The sequence below is a fragment of the Echinops telfairi genome, unplaced genomic scaffold (assembly GCF_000313985.2).
Source record: "Echinops telfairi isolate 266 unplaced genomic scaffold, ASM31398v2 ScPeMD7_7458;HRSCAF=8496, whole genome shotgun sequence".
Lineage (NCBI taxonomy): Eukaryota > Metazoa > Chordata > Mammalia > Afrosoricida > Tenrecidae > Echinops > Echinops telfairi.
The window spans coordinates 39,652,520-39,675,010 of NW_022111358.1; the positions used below are offsets into that span (position 1 = coordinate 39,652,520).

The 22,491-nt window shown below is 41.1% G+C and overlaps 1 pseudogene; it reads left to right on the plus strand.

The window, feature by feature from the left end:
- The first annotated feature begins 16,371 nt into the window (after positions 1 to 16,371).
- Positions 16,372 to 22,491, plus strand: part of LOC123522717 — a 38,582-nt pseudogene continuing 32,462 nt past the window's right edge.

Genomic DNA, 22,491 nt, shown 5'->3' on the forward strand with positions numbered 1-22,491 from the left:
AGCTCTGTATGGGAGGAGAACGGCGCGCTCTTCCCCCAAGTGGCTGCTGGTGGTTTCACACAGCTGACGTTTCCGTTAGCAGCCCAGCTCGTAACCACCGCACCACCAGGGCTCCTATGGCCTCACATACATGTGGATTTGTACAAAGAATAAAGAAGACCTCAGAAGAACTCAAGCATTTGAATCCTGGTGATGCCACGGGATATTGAAAGTACTGTGGACTGCCCGAGAACAGATAAACCTGTCTTCAAAGAAGTTCAAGAATACCCCTTAGCACTGCAATCCTCCTTAGAGGCAAGGAGACTTTGTCTCGCGTTCTTTGGACACGTTATCAGGAGAGATTGGACCCTGGTGTGGGACCACATGCTTAGGATAGTAGAGGGAAAAGAGGAAGACGCTTGTCGATATGGATTTCCACAGTGGCTGGAACAATGTACTAAAACATGACAATTCTGAGGATGGTGCCGGATTGAGCAGTATTTGGTTCTGTTGTAGAGAGGGTGGCTGAGCCAGGCTGACTCAACTGCATTGACCAACAACACTGTGGCATTGGTTTTATAGCACCATTACCTCTACATTTAAGCCTACATCTAAGAATGTTGTAGCAAATTTCCATATGTGGTTGTTGCTCTTGTTAGGTACCATTAAGTCAGTTCCAACCCAGAGGGACCTTATACACAACAAAACAATATGCTGCATGGTCCTGCAGCAACCTCACAATGGTACCTCTGCCAGAGCCCATCACTGCAGCCATGGTGTCATTATAAACTGAGGGCCTTCCTCTTGTTAGCTGCCCCTCTGCTTTGCCAAACATGACAGCCTTCTCCGGGGACTGATCTCTCCCAACAACATGTCCAAAGTGCTTGAGATGAAATCTTACCTTCCTTGCCTCTCAGGAGCACTCTGGCCATACTTCTGAGACAGAGCGGTTGTCCTTCTAGAAGTCCATGGTACTTTCAGTATTCTTCTCCAGCACCAAAATTCAAATGTATAGACTCTTCTTCGGTCTTCTTTAGTCAATGTTCAAGTTTCACACGCATAGGAGGTAACAGAAAGTACCATGGCTTGGGTCAGTCTCACCTTAGTCCTCAAAGTAATGTCCCTGCTTTTCCGTATTCTACAGAGGTCTTATGCAGCAGATTTACCTAATGCAACTCACCTTTCGATTCCTTGACTGCTGCTTCCATGTGCCTTGATTGTGGATTCAAAGCAAGACAAAATCCTTGACAACTTCAGTCTTGTATTCATTTATCATGATGTTACCTATTGGCTTCCTGGGAGTATTTTTATCTTCTTTTCATTGAATTGTAATCTATACTGAAGGCTGCAATCCTTGATCTCTAACCTCTAGTGCTTCAAGTCCTCCTCACTTTCAGCAAACAAGGTTGTGTCATCTGAATATCGTAGCTTGTTAGTAATCTTTCCTTCAATCCTGATGCCATATTTTTCTTTATATAACCCAGATTCTCTGGTGATTTACTAAGTATACAGATTGAATAAGTATGGGGAGAGGATACACCCTGTTGCACACCTTTCCAGATTTTAACCCATGCACTATTCCCTTGGTCTGCTAGCACAACTGCCTCTTTATTCATGTACACGTACCCTAATGAAGTGTTTTGGGATTCTCATTCCTCTCCAGGTTATCTATAGTTTATTATGATCCACATAGTCAAATGACTTGGCATAGTCAATACATTACAAGTAAACATCTTTCTTGTATCCTCTGCTTTGAGCCAAGATGCATCTGACATCAGCAATTCTATTCTTTATTCCATGTTTTCTTCTGAATCCATCCTGAACTTCTGGCAGCTCCCTGTCAAGGTACTGCTGCAACTGTTGTTGAATGATCTTCAGCAAAATTTTACTTGCATGTGATATCAATGATATTGTTCTATAATGTGAGCCTTCTATTGGGTCACCTTTCTTTGGAATGAGTACAAATATGAATCTCTTCCAACCAGTTAGGCAAGTAGCTGTCTTCCAAATTTCCTGGCATTAGTATTAGTCAAAATCAAGGCTCCAGGAATTGATCAAGAACCCCCCAACTAAAAAAAGCCCCAGTCCAGATGGCTTCATAGGAGAATTCTACCAAGTATTCAGATAGGAGTTGACACCAATCCTCCACAAACTCTTCCAGAACACAGAAAGGGACAGCAAACTCCCAAACCCGTTCTATGAAGCCAGCACCACCCTGATAGCACAACCAGGCGGAGGCCCCACAAGGTTAGAGAACTGCAGACTGAGATGCAAAGAACCCTCCACAAAATCTTGGCCAATAGAATCCCATGGCATGTCAAAAAAAACCAAGACATCATGACCAAGTGGGACTCATAACAGGGATGCAGGGATGGGTTAATATTCAGACAACAATTAACGTATTCCACCACATCGACAAGAAACATATGTTCATATCAATTGATGCAACAAAAAAAAAGCATTTGATAGCATCCAACACCCTTTCCTAATAAAGACTCTCAAGAACCTAGGATTCGAAGGGAAAATCCTCAAGACGATAAAAGCCATATATGAAAAACCAATAACCAAGGTTATACTCAATGAAGAATAGCTGAAAACATTTACACTGAAAAAGGGAACTGGACACGGTTGTCCCCTATCCCCACTTCTATTTAACATTGTGCTGGAAGTCCTAGACAATACCATAAAACATTGGCAAGATATCAAGGGTGTACAATTGGGTAAAGAAGGAAAATTTTTGCTATTTTCAGATGATATGATTTTATACATGGAGAATCATAAGTGGTCCCTAATAAGATTGCTGGAAACAATAGAGTTTTAATAGAGTAGCAGGATACAAGCTTAATAAGTAGAAATCAATGCGATTCCTATATGCCAGTGATGGATATGCAACAAAACAAAAATGGAGAACAACAAATGTTGGAGAGGGTGCAGTTAGATAGAAACTAATCCACTGCTGGTGGACTTGGAAATACTTACAGCCGCTGTGGAAGGTGATAGGGCGATACCTAAACAGATGGCAATTGAAATAACATGACCCAGCAATACCATTACTAGGCATACACCCAAAAGGAATAAGAAACAGATCACGAATGGACATTTGCTCCCCCACGTTCATGGCAGCATAGTTCACAATAGCAAGAAGCTGGAAACAGACTAAATTCCCAGGAATCAAAGAGTGGGTTAAGAGAAAAACCTCTGGTACAGTCACGCAAAGGAATACTACGCATCCCTGAAAAACGATGAAACCATGAAACACCTCAATGCATGGAACAATCTGAAAGACATTATGCTGAATGAAGTTAGTCAAGCACAGAAGGACAAATGCTGTACGAGTCCCCTGCAGTAGGAACAAGCAGCGGAATGGGCACAAGCTCAAACTTGTAGGGCACCCTGTCTTCTAGTTGGGGACCAAACAGCCTGGTATAGAGCCAGAGCAGTGCCAATGAACCACACATCATCCACGCCTGGTATGTATAATGTAGGTCACTTGGTTGGAGAGCACCTCACGGCAGCTGGGATCAAATGGTTGGGGGCTGGGGAATGCTGTCTGCTGAGTGGTTGACATGTGGATCTGGGGTGAGGTCCCCCAGAGAGGTAGGTGGCCCTGTCAGAGGAATGAGCCTCACTTATGGGAGGGGCAGCACAGGAGAGGGGTGAGAGAACAGTTGCATTTCAGGGAACATAGGTGCATGTCTTTTGAGGGGAGTGGAGGAGGGTGACCTCCAGGTGGGGGGAGGACGGAATGAGGACGCTTTTGAGAACATTAGGTGGGGAGAGTCTTTAGTGGTGTGCAGTAGGTGGGCAAAATTGAACTAGGGTGCCTGGGGGAGGGGATCTGGGGAATCCAGGTAGGGTGTCATGGAATGGTGGATCCTGGATAGATTTCAGGGCCCATGGCATGCTCCAGAGGCTGTATTGGTTAGACCCCCTACAGGAACTCAACTGGGGAAACTGCATCCTACCTCAGACAAGCTTGTAACCTGAGGACTTATGTCAGAAAACACATGGTGTCTGAGGAAGCAGAAGATAACTATCAAGAGTGATGCACTGTTGGTTGGCAAACAAACAGGGCCTTGCTACATCAATGCCCTATATGCTGTCTGAAGATGTATATTATTCTAGCAATCTTGTGAAGGTCATTCTGTTATGTTGCCTATGCTTGTTCATATTAGGGTATAACTCCGAAGTGTGTGGCCATTGGGGGTCATCCTCTTGAAGTTGTGTTATTTGTTTCTCTGTTTTTCGATAAATGAAACTCGGGGATGCTGGGCCTGTAGGGAAAGCAAATGGAACAAGGGTTTGGGGGAGAGGGAAAATATAGATGGAGGGGGAGATAAAAAGGAGATGATGTCAAGGAGTCCAGGAAGGAAAGAGTATGTTTGAAGACTGATTATAGAAGTAAATTTACAATTCAGTTTGATATGATTAAACTGTGGAATGATAGGACATAGATATTAACTCCCAAGCGACAGCAAAGTAAAAGAAACAAACAAAGCTTAGATCCAGGAATGGGTTTGGGGCTTGTGCTAAATCCTAGCTCCAACTTAAGAACAATCATTTTTAATCTCATGGCCTTGCTGGATATTCGTCCTCAGGAAGGGAACACAGAAGATACCGGTGTTATAGCAAAATTTGGCAAAGAATTTAGATAGTGCCCAGCTATCAGATAAAATAGCATCTGGGGTCTTAAAGGCTTGTCTCTAAACAAGCAGCCATCTAAGTGAGATGCCAACTGTATTTAGATGGAAGAAGCACATTCATCTGTCACAGAAGGATTAGAATCCATATAAACCGAAGTCAAAGGAGGTATCAGTATCAGAGCCTAAATTCTGAGAATCCAGTGTGCAGAAGGCAATGGATGACAGTGGGAATCCAAGACTCATTTGTGGAATTTAAGCCTCTGGAGAACACCCCCTATCTAAAATTGAGGGATGGGAGGGAAATGGTCCCTAAAGAGAGTGCATGGGAGAGAAGAGTACAGAAGATCAAAGGCATAAATCTGACCTGAACAGTTAAAACCCTGTCAGTAGATCCTCCCTAGGATGCAGGCTGGACCTGATCTGGTTTCCAAAATTTTATGTACTGTTTGGTTTGGTATTTGTTCATTCATAGTAGAGTGTACCTCAGAGGTGTTATATCAATGGAGGTGACCCTCTTGAGTCTGTGTTATGTGCTCTTCTATTGTTCAGCATGTGAAACCCAAGATTGATGAACCTATAGGGACAGCAAGCAAAAAAGGGGCTCAGGGGGAGGGGCTTACAGTGGTAGTGGTGTGGTAAAAGGAAGATGATGTCAAGGAGTCCATGTAGAAAAAAAAATGGTTGGAAACCGATTGTGGTAGTAATTGTACAATTCTATTTGACGTGATTGAAATATGGAATGATATGTTATGTGTATTAAATGCCAACTAATCAAAAAAAGAAAGGGTATGGTCAATGCCAAGTGGATTGCTGAAATGAAGCAAATTCAAAGTACATATAATAATGAAATCTTGGAATTTTAAACAAATACTTAAAAAATATCTAGAGAAAATGAGCTTAATTTCCATGTTTAGTGAATCAGTCTTGGCTCAAATTTCTGACACACAGCACTGTTGACATTAGTTTAACAAAGCCTACATATATTTAATAAGGTAAATGTTTTGAGAATGATGAGGGCAACAAATGTACATATGTGCTCGACACACAATGGATGTATGTATGGATTGTGAAAAGAATTGTCCGAGTCCCCAATAAAATGCTTTTTAAAGAAAGAAGACTATATTATGATCTTGGATTACACTATCTATTGACATACTTTTCCTTATGTAAAGACAATAAAATGGCATTCTTTTATTTTAAAGTACGGAAAAATTAAAAAATCAATATTAACGTTCAGGCATATTATACGAAGAGGTACCCCCCACCCCGACCAAACCACCAAAACGAGAAAAAGTTTCACTGGGTGGAACTTTCGTAGTTTGCATTTTTCCCCACTAGGTAAACATCTAGCAACTCACTCTGAGCTAGTGCACTCAGTGGCATCGCCTGGGAAGGTTCTCTTTGGTCACAGTGAGTTCTTTTCTTCAAAGCAGTTTCGCTCAAACCTCTTTTTTTGTCATCGCCAATTTCATAGAACAGCGTGTGGCTGTGAAATTTGTTTCCTGCTCAGGAGAAAAGCTGCAGAAACTATAGTGATGTTGAACACAGTTTACAAGGACAGCACTATGGGAACAACGCAAGTGTATGAGGAGTTTTCTCATTTCAAAAAGGGGAAATATTGATTGATGACAAATCTCATTCTGGATATCCGTTAACTTCCCAAAGGGATGAAAATGTTGACAAAATTTGTGCTCTTTTTCTTGAAGACTGACAACAACGGACCATTGAAGAGATGGGGACATTTTCTGGACTCTCTTGGAGCTCAGGTCAGTGAATTTTAATGGAAGATTTGGGAAGGAGAAGGGTCACTGAGAATTGTGTGCCTTGGGTTCTGACTGCCCAGGAAAAAGACCAAGTGGAAACATGCTGTGCTTTGAAAGAATAGCTCCAAAGCAACCCAGACTTTTTTTCCCCTTAGGTCATCACTGGTGTGGAGACATGGTGCTATTCTTACAATCCTGAAAGCAAACATTAATAAAGCCATTGGAAGACACCATACCACCTCATCCCCCCAAGCTCATCAAGTAAAATCAAAGATCAAGACGATGCTCTTTTTTTTAAATGTGAGGGACTATTAATCAAGCTTTCTTTTAAAAGCTTCTAAAAAGATTGTGTACGTGTGGGACCAAAAAGACCTGATTTGTGGCAGACAGGGGACTAGTTTGGCCACCACACAACAATGTACCTGCTACCACAGCCATCTCAGTGTGCCAATTTGAGGCCAAAAACAGCATGCCTGTCTTGTCCCCTGAACCTCACTCACTTGACCTGGCTCCCTGTGATTTCTTTTTGTTTCTGTGAAAGAAGAGGGACGTGAAAGGACAGCGATTTGACGATGTAGAAGAGGCGAGGGGAAAAAACAAGGGAGGTGCTGTCAGCTATCTAAACAGATGAGTTTGAAAAATGTTTCCAAGAATGGAATCACAGATTTGACAAATGTGTTAAGTGTAACGCAGAGTACTTTGAAAGCGATAAGGTTGTTTTGTAAAAAAATTTAAATACATAGCTTTGCAAAGAAAAATTCCAAATTCCATTTTTGTTTTTTTTTGGGGGGGTACCCCCTTGGATATGTGAAAACTTTCTCATATGCAGAAATAATACATTTTATAAGTTGTATAACAAAAAATAATAGTTCATGGGATCTAAAAGTCACAAAATACAACAGCAAAAATGAGAAACTTTCAAGAAGGACAAAAAAATGCAGGTGAAACTCTATATATTTTGAAAATATAATTTTGGAAGCAACTAAAATGTTTAATAATATATAAATGAATATATAAAATAAGGCACATATATATGATATGAATTTTGAAAGCATAGTTTTCAGAGATACTTTAAATGATTATTTTTTATTTGCTTGCTTAAGCAAAATATTTTAAACAAAATATTAAAAGTTAAAAAAAAAAAAGAGTTAAGATCGTCCAAAGTTAGAAACAGTGCTGTTTGTATTGTAGGTCCATATCAACAACTGTGGTATGGACTCATCTGGCTAATTCCTCAAGCAAGGTAACTGAGCCAAGTATCTTCCCTGATGGAAATAATCAAAGCACACCCATACGAAGAACTCAGATCCACGGGATGTTTTCAATATCCAAATATACCTAAATTCTAATCTAACAAGATATGGACTGGTTATGATGATCTACCGGCTTGCCCCTAATGACACCTTTCGACTTTGGCCCTGGATTCAAGTGTGTGTTTTGAGTGAAACCTTTGCCAACGAATGCACCGTGGTAAGGGCTTGGTGGTCTTGGTCAGTGTTTCATCGGCGTGATCCTTTCGCAAGGATCATAAGACGTGATCCTTCGGATGAGAAGAGGTGATCACACATATAGAAGTGTTAACTAAATATGTGTAAACTTCTCTAAGTGGAAGCACCCTTGAACTTCAAGGGATAAATACTGAAATGTCTAGAATGAGAGAAGCAGAATTCCAAAATAGAATGACTCTTGACATTCTCGCAAGGAAGTGCTTGTGCCGCAGTATCATCCGATGGTGACGTCTCCATTCCCGATGGTAGGGTTAACACTTCACTCTGGGCTAGTCATACGCCTTCTGTAGTGGCTCATGCTAATCATCCTGTTTTCTCTTTAATTGCAATTTCTCTTGAGGCGGAGGTGAAAAATATTGCTACTCTACTTTGGAATCTTTATTCCTCATTGTTTCTCAGAACATTGTTGAATGTTGTTTTAATTTAGTTCAATATGTTTTATATATGAAATGTTGTGTGTCTGAACAGTTTGATCCTTCACATAAAATTATAGTAATTTTTCCTGAAGAAAAATGTGTTCCTAACCAAATTGCCTAGGGCCTCTCATTTATACTCTGAATCCCTCCTTCCTAGCCAAACAGCTGATATGCACATTTCAAAGAATTTTAATCTGAAGTGTATTGATTTGGAACCATTAAGCCCTAACCCTTATCACGATTATAGGATTAATCAGATTTTATGAAATGATTCTTAAATGCTTGTACTCAAAAGGTCATGCATTCTGAAGGAGTGGAGATTCCTTAGAAAATGACTTGGCTCATCCCTTTTACTGCTGGCCCTCTCTGCCAAGTGTTTCTACCTATTCAGTTATACTCTCACATACCCCTTCTTGAATGAAATAAAAAGGAAGAAGAGAAATAAGAGAGACCACGGAAGCAGAAGTCCCAGCTATGGCATGGGGAAGACATCCTTGGTGGTGCCTGGCTAGTCTCATGATAAACACTAGCATCTTAAAGAGTTTAAAAGGTAAGCTTACCTTTTAAAAAGCCCAGCCTTTTCAGGTGGTTTGCACATATTTAATTAACACATCTACACATGCCAATGACAGATAGTGTCTGGATTCTTTCATGAAGAGTGTCTGGTGTCTTAAAAGCCTATTTACATTAGGTAACTAAGGAAATGGGGTGGGGCCCACATCTCACCTCCTCTGAATATACCAGGGTGAAAGAAAACCCAGTAGTTCAAGGCCAGTTGCCACAAGGCAGAAGCCATATATGCCTTCACCCTTCATCCTTCTTTTTTTATTTTATTTTATTTTTATATTTAATTTAATTCCTAACCGTAACCCTAACCCTAACCCTAACCCTACCTTCATCCTTCTTGTATCCTATTCTGCTACCAATCATGCCTTGCATAGCACTCTATTTCCCTGCTGAATTCCATAATCCTTTGCATTGGCCACACAGAACTAACAGATAGTACTTAGGATTATGGGAGTTGATTAGGGAAGTTAACAGGTTACCACAAGTCAAGATCAGGCAATATTAAGGATATAGTCTTTGATCCATAGCAACACCTCTCCTCAGCCAGCAGCCCAATCTCTCCCTGGTCCTCAAGCTCACGGGCATACAGTAGCTTAGTTTCTGCCCCCATGAGTCAGGAAGCTCATCTGCTGCACTGTCACTCTGCCTCATAGTCTCCTTAGCATGACTCCCTCTGCTGTCTCTGCCAGTTCTGTCTGTGTACCATAGTCTCTGTTGTCTGTTGCCTCTGTGCCTCTGACTGTCCGAGCAGGAATCTCCAATGCTCTGCTAGTAGCTCTTCTCTTGGCAATTGTGGGGATCTCTCTGTTCCTGCTTTTCAGATGCTCTCTTATTCCTAGAGGAATGGCAAAAGGGACCAAACCTGGAGTTGTAGTCCTTAACACCTTATTTGAATACTCCCGCCTAGTGAGTTACAAAGTGATTTACAAAGGCTGATGGATAAAAGAAGCATAATTAAGTCATTTCACTTCACACAGGACCATGTAATAAACAGGAAAAGCCTTTACAATGAGTTAGTCCCTTGGAAGTGCTACCCTAAAGATGAAGCCACACACACAGCAAGGTGAAGAGTTGGTAAGCTCACACAGAAGAAAACACTTGAAAAACTGTGATCAATTTAGAATTTCTTTAGAAATGTTCCATCAAATAGATCTATGTACATATATTTATATGTTCAGTATTAAGGTAGCAGATGGACATTGGGCCTCTACTCAAGTACTCCCTCAACGCAAGAACACTTTGTTCTAATAACCCAGCATTCTCTGATGTTCACCTTCCTGACACAATCACTGAAGACAAAATGGGTGCATAAGCAAATGTGGTGAAGAAAGCTGATGGTGCCCGGCTATCAAAAGGTGTAGCATCTGGGGTCAATGCTTGAAGATAAACAAGGGACCATCTAGGTGAGAAACAAGAAAGCCCACATGGAAGAAGCACACCAGCCTGTGTGATCATGAGGTGGTAATGAGATCAGGTATCAGGCATCAGAGACCCAGAACAAAAAAAAATCACATCAATGTGAATGAGGGGGACGCTGAGTGGAGACCCAAAGCCCATGTGTAGACAATTGGACATCCCCTTACAGAAAGGACACAAGGGAGAGATGAGCCAGTCAGGGTGCAGTATAGCACCAATGAAACAGATAACTTTCCTCTAGTTCTTTAATGCTTCCTCCCCCACCCCACTATTGTGACCCCAATTCTACCTTACAAATCTGGCTAGACCATAGTATGTACACGGGTACAGATAAGAGCTGGAAACATGGGGAATCCAGGACAGATAAATCCCTCAGGACCCATATGAGAGTGGCAATACCAGGAGGGGAAGGGGAAGGTGGGGGAGAAAGGGGGAACCAATCACAATGATCTACATATAACCTTCTCCCAGGGTGATGGACAACAGAAAAGTGGGTGAAGGGAGACAGCAGTTGGTGTAAGGCATGAAAAAAAAGGATAAATTATCAAGCCTTCATGAGGTAGGGAGGGTGAGGGAGGAGGGAGAACGAGCCGATACCAAGGGCTCAAATAGAACAAAGATGTTTTGAAAATGATGATGGCAACATATGTACAAACATGCTTGACAGAGTGGAATATGGATTGTGATAAGAGCTGGAGGATCCCCAATAAAATGATTAAAAATTAAAAAGGAAAAGGTCCATCAAAGTGGGGGGTGGTGAAGGAGCTCAGAAGTACAGGTTCCTTGGCCTAAGGACGGGTTTCTGTGAAAGGTGCAGGCCAAAGTACATTTTATTTATTTATTTTGTGCTTCTACTTATTGCTTATTCTGAGCTTATTTTCACAAGTCAGCCATCCAGCAGATTTCAAAAGGCCTTTCAGGTAACTTTCTTCCCTCCTCCTTCCTCACGCAGTGTGCTCCTGGAAAGAGTGTTCATTTCGAAGGGGTTAAATGACTAACTTTATCATTCACAAAATAATGTTTAGGGAGCCTTCCCCTTCTCTTGTGACTGTGAGAAGACTACTTTTGTAAATTCCAACCAGTTAGAATTTGTGTGTGTGTAAACTCTTGGCGCCTCTGCCTTTCAGCTCTGGAAATGTCCTGTGGCTGCAGTACTTTGGTTGATCGGTAGAAGACACCCGCTCAATTCTGGATTGTTGTGCTCCTTCAACAAACGCTTACTTTGAATAGAAGCTCCAGTTTGTTCTTTGGCACATTAGAGGCTCAAAAAAGAAGGAATGTGACATTCCCAATATCTCTGCCACGGGTCCGGAAAGTAGGGCCTATTAAGAACAGCCAGTGGTTGTTGACAGAGAACAGCTCTTGTTAGAAACATAACAAATGGGAGGCTTTGTGAGTGCAGGCATTTTCTATGCTGCTATTCTACAGGGGGTCCTATTTTTCACTCCAGGAAAGATGCTACAATTAATATGTATTCAGTGCAATTGAAATGCAGATGAAAATTCAGAATGCCTTTTGTTACCCCAAGAATAAATTCAGTTGCGCCATTACCCTATTTCTAGAAATCTCGTTTCGGTAGAAGAGTTGAGTTACTTTCTGACTTGATTTGTATATTCATGGCTATCATTTTTTACTAAAATCTTTCCGTTTAGTTCTCCCTTCTTTCTGCTCCCCATTGGTGTGACTTTTAACTTATCTTTGTTTAAACAGAGTATGTTTGGGACTATTTCTCCCAATAGAGCCTTCAATCAAAACTCTAACTGAAAAGTCTAAGTTTCCTTCGGTTTGCATGTTTTGATACATCCAGCCAACCATCTGCAAGTCTGAACTCCCTGCCGAGGAACTGGCTGGGAGACAAAGAAATGGAAAACAGTAAAAGAATCTTCTTATGAGCACAGAGTTTTTGGCAGCCTGACTGAATTGAGACCATAATCCTGTTTGGAAATCCATCTACAAGGGAACTATTCACAATAAACAGGAGATTAAAAGCATCATGTAGTAGTGACCCAAGAGGAATGTGACTTTTTCTCCAGGACATGCAGAGACCCGCGGATGAACTGTGTTTCTAGAATTTTGTTCCAGCTCTTCTGAGAGTAAGTGAACCACTACAACTGCATATGGAAATATAACATTTGATGCCAGAGAGTGCCAAGTACTATGCTATGAAAAGCTGTAAGTTCTTGGGAACTTGTTTTGACTTTTCACGTTTCAGAGTATGTTATATGGTCAGTGTGAGAATGAAAGCAGTCGACTGCCCGACTGAACTATGTTTGAACAAATTACACTCATGACTTGATACGGAGATATTGAAAGCCACGTGACTGTGGGATGCCACTTTACCAGTAGGAGCTCTTGCTGAAGTCATTTGATCTGCTTGCTCTGTCTGATGTGTGTTTTCAATTTTATTAGGCGCCTGCATGCTTTCTCTCTCCTCTCTCTCACACACAGAGTGTTGAGTTTGTTTTTTTTCTGGCTGGCATAAGAATATTTCTTATCATGAAAACTTATACTTATTAGAAGATTTCTAAGAACTTTGTTTTAGCTGCTGTGCAATATCATTCTTTTCTGGGCCATAGCCATTCTCTCTGACTGGAAATTAGCTGGCTTGTGATAACCAATTTGTTATTTCTGGGTCACACAATTTTTCTCTGGAGCAATTTAAACTAGCTAGGGACATCAGGCAACCACAGTAAACAATGTTGTCTTCTGACTATTCATGGCAAGAGGCCCAACGGGGCAGGGGTGGGGGATTAGTCTTAATAGAAGCAAATAAGCATATTTGTGAAAGCTACATTATGGTGATTGCTGTTTATGCATAAATATTCCCTAGCACATGCATTGACAGAAAGAAAGAAGGCGTCCCTGGGCAATATCATGAAACCTGGGTGACGGCCTTGTTTATAACAGCATTACTCTCCCAACTGGAGCTGTGTCCTAGTTGCCTCAATCAATCTCCAAAGTGTGACCAATTTGGCATTACTAGCAAGAATTCATTTACTTGGCTAGAAAATCCCTCTGCTTAAGGCCACCCATTTGACAACACAACTCCATGTCCTTCTTTGTGCGCTAAGGAAGCACCTCAGAAAAGGATCCTCCAGCAGTTGTTTTTGTGCGAGCACCCTGTCCTGGGCTGACTGAAGAATTTTTTCCTGCCTCATTCTCCATTCTAAGGAACCCTGGTGTGTCCCACATGGGACTACTGATCGAAAGGTGAATGGGAAACCATCACCATACTACCTGAGGGAGAAAGATGAGGCGGTCTGCTTCCATAAAGGTTTACAACCTTGCCAACTGTATGGAGCAGCTCCATTCTGTCCTGTGGAGTCACCATGAGTTGGAATTAACTCCAGAACAGAGGGTCTGACAGTGGGTAGAGGGTGCCTGTGTTCCTTGGTGCATGACCTTCTCCCTCCATCTTCCAAGTCAGTAATGCTGGTTGAATTTTTCTCAAGTCCCATCGGTCTAATCTCCTCTTTTGCCACTTTTCTCCATTAAAAAAAATTTAATGTGTATTTCATATCATTCCATAGTTCAATCATGTCAAGGGGAATTGTACAATGGCTACCACAATCAGTTTCCAAATATTTTTTTCTACATGGACTCCTTGACATTGTCTCCCCTTCACTGCCCCTCCACCACCATACCCCATTTCCCCCCTCCAAAAAAACCCCCCTTATTCTACTTGCTGTCTGTATACATTCATCAATCTTGGGTTTCATATATTGAAAAATAGAAAAATGTAGAACACAACTTCGAGAGGGTCACCTCCAATGACATGACACTTCAGAGTTACAACCTAATATGGGTGAACAAAATCCTAACAGAACAACACAAACCAAGGACACAGACAATGTAAGAAACCAGATCAGGTCCAGCCGGCATCATCGGGGGGATCGATTGACATCGTTTTAACTGTTCAAGTCACATTTATGCCTTTTATCTTCTATACTCATCTCTCCAAAACTCTCTGTTTAGTAACCACTTTCCTCCCATCCCTCAGTTGTGGATAGAGAGCGTTCTCTGGAGACTTATTTTCTGTGTACTTCCACAAATGACTCTTGGGTTCCCGCTGTCCAGCATGGCCATCTGTACACCAAGTTCTCACAATTTCTAACTGCTTTATCAAACTTTCTTTATCTAACAGTTTGCCGTCAATGGTTCTGGCTCTTTACTCAATGTATTTTGTTCCCCTCATGATTTCCATATGTTTTCAGCTCCTTTTGAAATCGGAGGAGCTCTGGTGACATAATGGTTAAGCTAATAGGCTGCTAGCTACAAGGTCGGCAGTTCAAACCCAATGGGGCTTTCTACTCTCATAAAGAGTTAGTCTAGACAACTCATAAGGGCAATTATATGCTGTCCTATACGATCACTCTGCATCAACAACGAGTTGATGACTGTAAGTTGCATTTTTCTGTTTCTGTTTGATTGGTGGCCTAGTGGAATCGAACACGCACGGGGCGGTTCTACTCTGTGCCTTAGAGTCACAGGGAGTCAATAGCCAAGGCAGGGGGCTTTCTTGTTGCTGTGTTTTTTGTGTGTTTTTTTTTTTTTGTTTTGTTTTGTTTTGAAATTTGAGAGGACATAAACACTTCTCTGAATCATAGGCATATTCACCATTATTTCTTTAATTGCATTCTTTTTCTCTCATTTGTTTCTACCTCTCTTGTTTCCTGAATTTTATTGTAGTCATTAGATGGAGGTTTTTAAATAATTTTACATTTATTAGAATGAAGTTTTTGTTTTGTTTTAAACAGGGTGATATTTCCTTTCCCTCTTGTGATTGGGATGAATCTTCAGAGCAAAATGGTTATCCATTCAACCGATCGTGCACACTTTGTTTGGGTCTCTGACTGAAATCTCTGCGGGGCACTACAGCGCTGCCTACTTTCTCCCTGTGCTCGAAGTTCCCATTCATCCCTTTTGCCTCTCCCTTCCTGCTTCCTGGGCTTTACCCAGGGCAAATACTGCCCTTTTGATTGCCTATGGTTGAGGTTTCTCTCTCTCTCTCTTTTTCTTTTCTCTCTTTTCTTTCATATATTTGAAATGAATTTGTATGTCATTCAAGACTCCAAGTCCATCTCTACTTCTCTCTCTCTCTCTCATCTGCTTGCTCACTCGCTCACTACTCAGACCAATCTTTAGGTCCCAGGGGTAGTGACTCTGAAGAATTGATTTTTTTTTTTCGGCTGGGGGCCTCCACTCTTCCTTTGTTTGGGTTTAAATATATTTTGGTTTCTAAGGAAATATATTGTATATAGTTACACAGCCCATGTCAACAGACGAAATTAGTAATAACATCCCCTTAGATCCCCCCTAAATATGGTTCTCTGTCTTTTTTTCCCTCCCAGCCTCTCTCCCTTCTTTAATAATTCCCAATTCCTCCCTTCTCCCTGATTCCACCCCTGTCCCTTCCCTCTTTGTAGTCTTCAACTCTTTTGGTGTAAAAACCATGTTTCTTTAACTTCATTTTTTAATATAATAATGGTGTTATTAAACATTTATCTATTTGACTAAATTGCTAAGCATAATGTTCTCTAATTTTGTCCATGTCCAGCAGCGTCGAAAAGAGTTGTCATTGTTTTTTATTGATGTATAATATTCTATTATGTGAATGTAGTAAAGTTCATTCATCCATTCCACTATAACTGGGGTAGGGTTTTTTCCCCATACTTTTTTGCTTTTATGGAAATTGCTGTAGTAAGCATAGGTGTGCATATGTCTATATACCTAATAGAGAAATGGAAGAATCATAAGGTGCTTGCATTTGGATGTGTTTGATGAAGTATCATATTGATTTTCATAGTGGTTGGGCATTTCTAAAGTCCCACCAGCTAGGTGGGAGCATTCCAGTCTCAATGTGTAGTGGAAAGTGATTTTCTGACGTCTCCTGTTATTATTGTTCTACGGGGAGCCTCACCACAAGGTGAACAGTTTGAAACCACCAGCTGCTCAAAATGAGAAAGATGAGATTGTTTGTTCCTATAAAGTCTTACAGTCTCAAAAGTCCATAAGCACTCTGTCTTATAAGGTCACTCTGAGTCAGAATTAACTTGATGGCAGTGAATTTGCTTTGAAAATGCTCCGGGGACAACAGCTGATGCTTCTAAACTTTACAAATGTTGTCAACCTAATGAGAGGTAAGTAGTATCTCATATTGTTTTAACATTATTCCTTTCAATACTGGCAACTTTAGCACATCATTCATCTAATTGTACATATGGATACCTTATTCTCTAGATATGCAATTGGAAACAGATGGTATGTCTGTTTTCCTTGACTGCACAATCTTTTCTAGTACAGAACACCACGTGTACTTCCTATACTTCCTTTAACAAACAAACAAAGAGGTCAAAACGAGCAAGAGACACATCAGTCTGAGTCAGCAAACATGGGCCCTTTTTCGCAAGAACTTTCTTAAAAAATGGAGGATGAAAAGAGAGACTGTATTGGTATGCTTCAGAGTCTATATTAAGAGAGGAAACATGTTTTTTCATGCATGTGGATATGTATCATCATTCTTCAATGTTTCATGTGTATTTAATTTCTAATATTTTTAATGACCAGGCTAGGGTTTTACAATTCTGGGACTTGGCATGAGGGTAAATGGCATAGCTTTCTTTACATTTATAGGGTTATCTTTTTACCTGCTGGGGGTAGTATTTTTTAAAATAGTTCATATTCAGAAATGGACAAACCAAATCGCATTTCTTATATCACAAAAGTAGTGGTTTTTAATATCTAAACTCATCTGAATTTGAAAAAGGCATAGCCCTGAAGTCCAGGGTCAATGTAAAAAATATGCAGATTTTAATATGGCAGTATTAATAACTAAATTTTGTGAACACTCAAAAAGCACACAGATTCACTTTCACCTCATTGCAACACAGACACGGAGCATTTATACCAACAGAAAAAGAGCTCCATTTTGAACTCTATTGGTATTAAAATAGTAAGAGTACTAAGAGTAATTTTGTTTCTTGTGTATAAACAAGGAGGTGAAACCATTCACAAAATATCTATGCTTCAAGTATTAGTACATTAGCATCTAATTTTGTAAATGTTCTCAGAGTGTGAGTATGCATATGCGCATGCTCCTTTAGTCGATGAGTATGTATTGACTATCTATAGTGTTCCAGGCATAGTTCCAGATGCTAAGACTTGGCAGTAAATAGAGAAGATCAAAGCTGATGCCTTCCGGGAACAAAGATGATATAAATGTATGATGGGATCCTAGCCTACATGGATATTTGATTCGAATCATTTAGCTCTCATATATGATTGTTCTAGATAAATATATATCAATAGATATATATCAATATATTCTCCACTCAGTTAAACAAGATCATCTAAAGAATGTGACATATACCTTCTTTCAATAGCCATCGGTTCAGAATTCTGTTAGATTGAAAGGGAGTTTTTATCATAGCAGGCTGCAAATGCATTCTGTTACGTGTCCAATTCAGGATATTTTCCTGCGATGACACCTTTGTAAAACTCGTACGAGTTTTCTTTGGCGTCTTCTTTATTCCACAAGCAGGCAGCTGAAGCTACAGGCATCATCCTGTTCGGCTGATGGAAGCTGGTTATTGATTCCAGGTCATCAATATGACTCTTGTAACACCATGGCTATAAACCACAGGGCCCATCCATGAAGTAGCCCAACCTTTCTTTCGCTTGCTTTAAAGTAAGATAAACTTAGACTCTCAGTTATAATCAGCACCGCTGCTACAACTCTGTTTTCAAGAACAATGGACGTATTTCAAAACATTTAGAGATGGAAGGGCCACAGACAATGGACGCATTAGGAACTTGGAAAGAAGGCGAACGGAGTCTAGGTTACACTGTAGAATTTAAGGCTTAATGCTGGGTGTAATGATGAATTTGTAGTTGAACTCAGGTCGACTTGCTTTCTTTCCTCCCGTTGCTCTATGGGAATGGTTCCTCTCATTCCTTCGACTGCTGTTTGCATATCTCTTTTCCTCCAATTTGCCTCACCTTAACGACTTCCCTCAACTGTCTGCCATGGATCTAGAATGAGGAGATGATTTTAATGATCCCAATTATATAGTTGCATTTATGCCTGAATCCACAAAAGCTCAAGAGCTAATGAACAAAGTGGCTTCAGCCCCATTCATGAAGGGTGTGGTCTCAGATGTCATGGAATAACATCCTCGTTCATCATACACACACGTTCACTTGGGGAGTTCTGTGATAGACGTTGGGATTTCTAGACTTTATTAACAGCATGGGTTTATATTCCTTTCCCACACTAAGGAGGTTTTCCTACTGTGAAAGCTATTGTCCTAAAGAAGGTTTTGGGGGTTTTTTTTTTGCTAAAAAATGTTATCATCATTATAGTGTGTATCAAAAAGAGATGGTCTAGGGTTGTTCAAGTATATACTTGGATAGATGGATACTTGGAAAGATGGGACAATGGTGACAGGATCACTGTTTTGGTTTTTTAAATCAAATGCATTAAAATGGAAAGAACAAGTAGATGGTGTTTTTTGGTGCTGTTGAGTAATCCTATGAACTCACTGTGATCCACTGAGGAACAGGACAAGACACTGCCTTTCTGGTCTTGTGCCAGCCTCAAATCGCTTCTAGGTTTGTCCCAATCATTGCAGCCACTGGACCAATGCATCCTGTTGAGCGTCTTCTTTTTATTCGTGAGTCCTTCTCCAGGGCCAGGCTCCGCTTGGCCAGATGTTTGAAATACATGAGCTAGAAATACTAAACGCCCCTGGACAATATTGCTAACAAAACTAGGTTAGGAAAAAACGAGCCGATGCCAGGGGCTTAAGTGGAGAGCAACTGTTTTGAGAATGATGAGGGCGATGAATGTACCAATGTGCTTTACACAATGGATGTAGGTATGGATTGTGATAAGAGCTGTATAAGCCTCTAATAAAATGAATAAAAAAAAGAATAAAGGGTGGAACAAAAACCAAAAGTCTAGGTTACCAGGTGTCTCTGAACTCCAAATACAAATGGGTGGGAAAGAAGGACTGACAATTCAAAGACCTGCATGACGTCACCCTCTGAGGTGAGGAAGCCAGTCAAAACAATGGGGCACTTGAAAGCCCTCATCTGAGGTGACCGCCTTAAGGTCTAGCAAGCATCCAGTGGCAAGCATAAAGGGTCAAGGTGAGCCCGGAAACCACTACTGTCCTCAGATACGTAGCTGTGCCACAGTTTGCTGAAGTTATCCCGTCTTTGATACCCAGAGGTCGCTGTGTGGAAGCATCACAGGGATTCAGAGATTTGGGGTAGGACATTTATAGGATGTCCTGAAATATTTTGCCAGGTAGCTCGGAAATCATCAGGAGCTGTCCGGTTCTATCAAAAGAAGTCAGCCATCAAATCGGAACACTGCTGCTGGCCACTTGGCACAAGTTGAGCTTCGAGAAGGACAATGATTGCAGGAAATGCAGACGACAAAGGGAGATGTTGAATTGCAACAACATCCAGAATGGGAGACATTATATAGCTGAAGCGGCCTGGCTGACTTCAAGACTGAAATATGAAAGGAGAGAACGGTGTGGAAAGAAACCTAGCGATTAAAGAGAGTACCGAGGGCTCCACACCTAGGGCCCTGGATGTTATCAATCCCAGGGGAAAAATACTTCCGCCTCAAGATGGTCAATACAATCCAGGTGCCACATCGGATGCTCCTGGGCTCCGACTGACTGGCGTCACATTCCCAGCTCAGAAGCCACGACTAAGATGGAGCCTGGGTTGTTTTCCGCTAGATGTAAATTACACTTTGCACTCCTGTCCCAGAGCTCTGAATACGGACCCATATCGCAATTTGTTCTCTTAGCCTTGCTCCCAATAACAGTTATGCAAATTCCTTATATATTTTAGTACAGGAAGTTGCTGGAGGAAAAAAATGTTCAAATTTAATATACCATGTGACTGGACATTGACCCACAGATTGTCCTTGGAAAATGGACCATAATGAAATCACGGTCGTGTGGAAATATATGTATATACGTGCATGCATACATACCTGCAGATACATATAGACATTATAGGTTTATGTTGCTGTACATTACATATCTTGTTATGTGTTATCTAATGACAATGCATGGTTTACAAGGGGAGAGGCCTTTAGAAAGCTCATGCAAAAAATCCATGATGTTTACATTCTATTTTCCATGACTTTTTTGAAGCCCACCTAATAGACATTGAAACTTCTAGTGGACCTGTAATTATATGACTTTAAATGTCTGTATTAGTTTCCTTTTACTTCAAATTCATTGCCTTCTAAATTATTTATGAAATTGCCTATTTGGAAAGGCAGCACAACCACTTTATACTACACAACACCTGTCATTTTATCCAGCGGGTTAGACATCGGCCTCTCTCGTTTTACCTCTCTTTCTTGCTTGTTCTCCTTGCCCCGGTTTGACTTGCCCTCTCTCTTCCCTGGAGAGCTTGAATCTCTTCTGTCGGGTCAGTGCCACGTCTTGTTAACAGTTATTTTCTTTTTGTTAATGTCAGGAAAAACAATGATGGGGTTCCCTACTGAAGAAAGCATGAATGGAGTGGAATTCAATGACTCTTTTGATGCAGTGAGAATTATCTTTAAGGATACGTTCTCTCATCGTTTTAAGTTTTCCTGGGGACAAAGAACCCCAGATGAAGGAATATAGACACCATTCGGGTAACTTTCATGTCAGAAATTGTTTTATTTTGTTATTATTTCTTGAGCCACCAGGGGGCATAGGTGCTAGCAGTCATGAAATGAGCTAAACACACACACACACACACACACACACACACACACTGCATACAGTTTTGATTTTGTAATTTAAAAGGGATTCATCGTGAAAGAAATAAAACCTACATTTTAAATTAACTTATCTTCTTAAGAAACTATGATGTTGGCTATCCCATAAAAAGTCTCACTATTGCTCAATGTTTCCCTACCCTCTCTTAAAAATGTTTTTCTTTATTCGTTAGTTTGTTCCAACCAGAGAAGAACAGAACACATTAAAACATTCTTGGTTCAGGAGAGAGTCATCAAGCAAACAACAAATACAAACCCCAAACCAACCTTGCTGCTATTGAGTTGATTCTGAAGACGGAATTTTAATAATTACCGTACTCAAAACTGGTCTTAAAATGAACAGCCAACTGTGCTGTGTTACCTTCTGAGCGTGTGCTCCGCAAACCTAACTGAGACTCCTCAGCACGGGCTTCCGGTATCCTGGACTTGGAGGACCCTACTTAGTAGCTGAACTTCAGAAGTCATATGCGTTTTCCCTCTAACCAGGACCGCCCTATCGCATCAGAACGGTTGTGTTCTTCTTGTTCTAAAGTTCACTGTCATGCTCTGGATGAAAAAAATCCCATGTGAAGGCTCCGAGTTCTGGGAGAAAGGTTTTGTAGCTTTCCAAGCTGCCATGGATGCCGCTGTCGTAGAAGTGAGTACTCGGGGAGAAAATGGGGTGTCATGAAATGTGGATGGATGGCGAGGTCATGAACAGGCCTAAATTTGACCTACCTCATTAATTTGGCATAATCGACTGAGAACTACTGCCTTAAAGCAATTGTCCTAAGCACTGGGGTTGAGGGAAGAGATAGAATACAAGATATTAGGTAGCAGGGGAGATAGAATATGTTTATGTAGCTCTAGCAGGGCTTTAGGTTTTAGCATCACGTGGGAGGCCAACCAAGCAGTAACAGCCTGCTCACTGCTAGCTTCATCTCGCTCACCACAAACCATTCAGCGATGGATGCACTCATGGCCGTTACTGGAATGTACGTGAAGATAGTGCCTCTATTGCCCCAGGAGGAATTACAACTGATTTTTCATTTTCTTCTGCATTATTTCCTTTTCTGCGTTCATACACTATGTATCCAGCCACCTTTGTCGGGAGAGACAAGACATTACAGCGGTGGTGACAATGATGGGCTTCGAGACTCGGCATTCTGGTAATCCCCGTAAACTAGACGCCACCATGCAGCACAGAGGAGCAGAACCACTTAGACTTCACAGGACGCTCAAGTCTCATGTTTAACATAGTAAATGATACATGTAGGAAGTAAGTCGACCTGGAGGCTTGATAACTTTCCATACTTCTCTGAGTTAGAGAAAGCCTCGCAATGCGGATGCCTTCTCTCCCTAAAGCAGTCCATTGTCAATGTACGGAGCAGCTGGAACTCCGGATCTGGTAACTAGAATGGT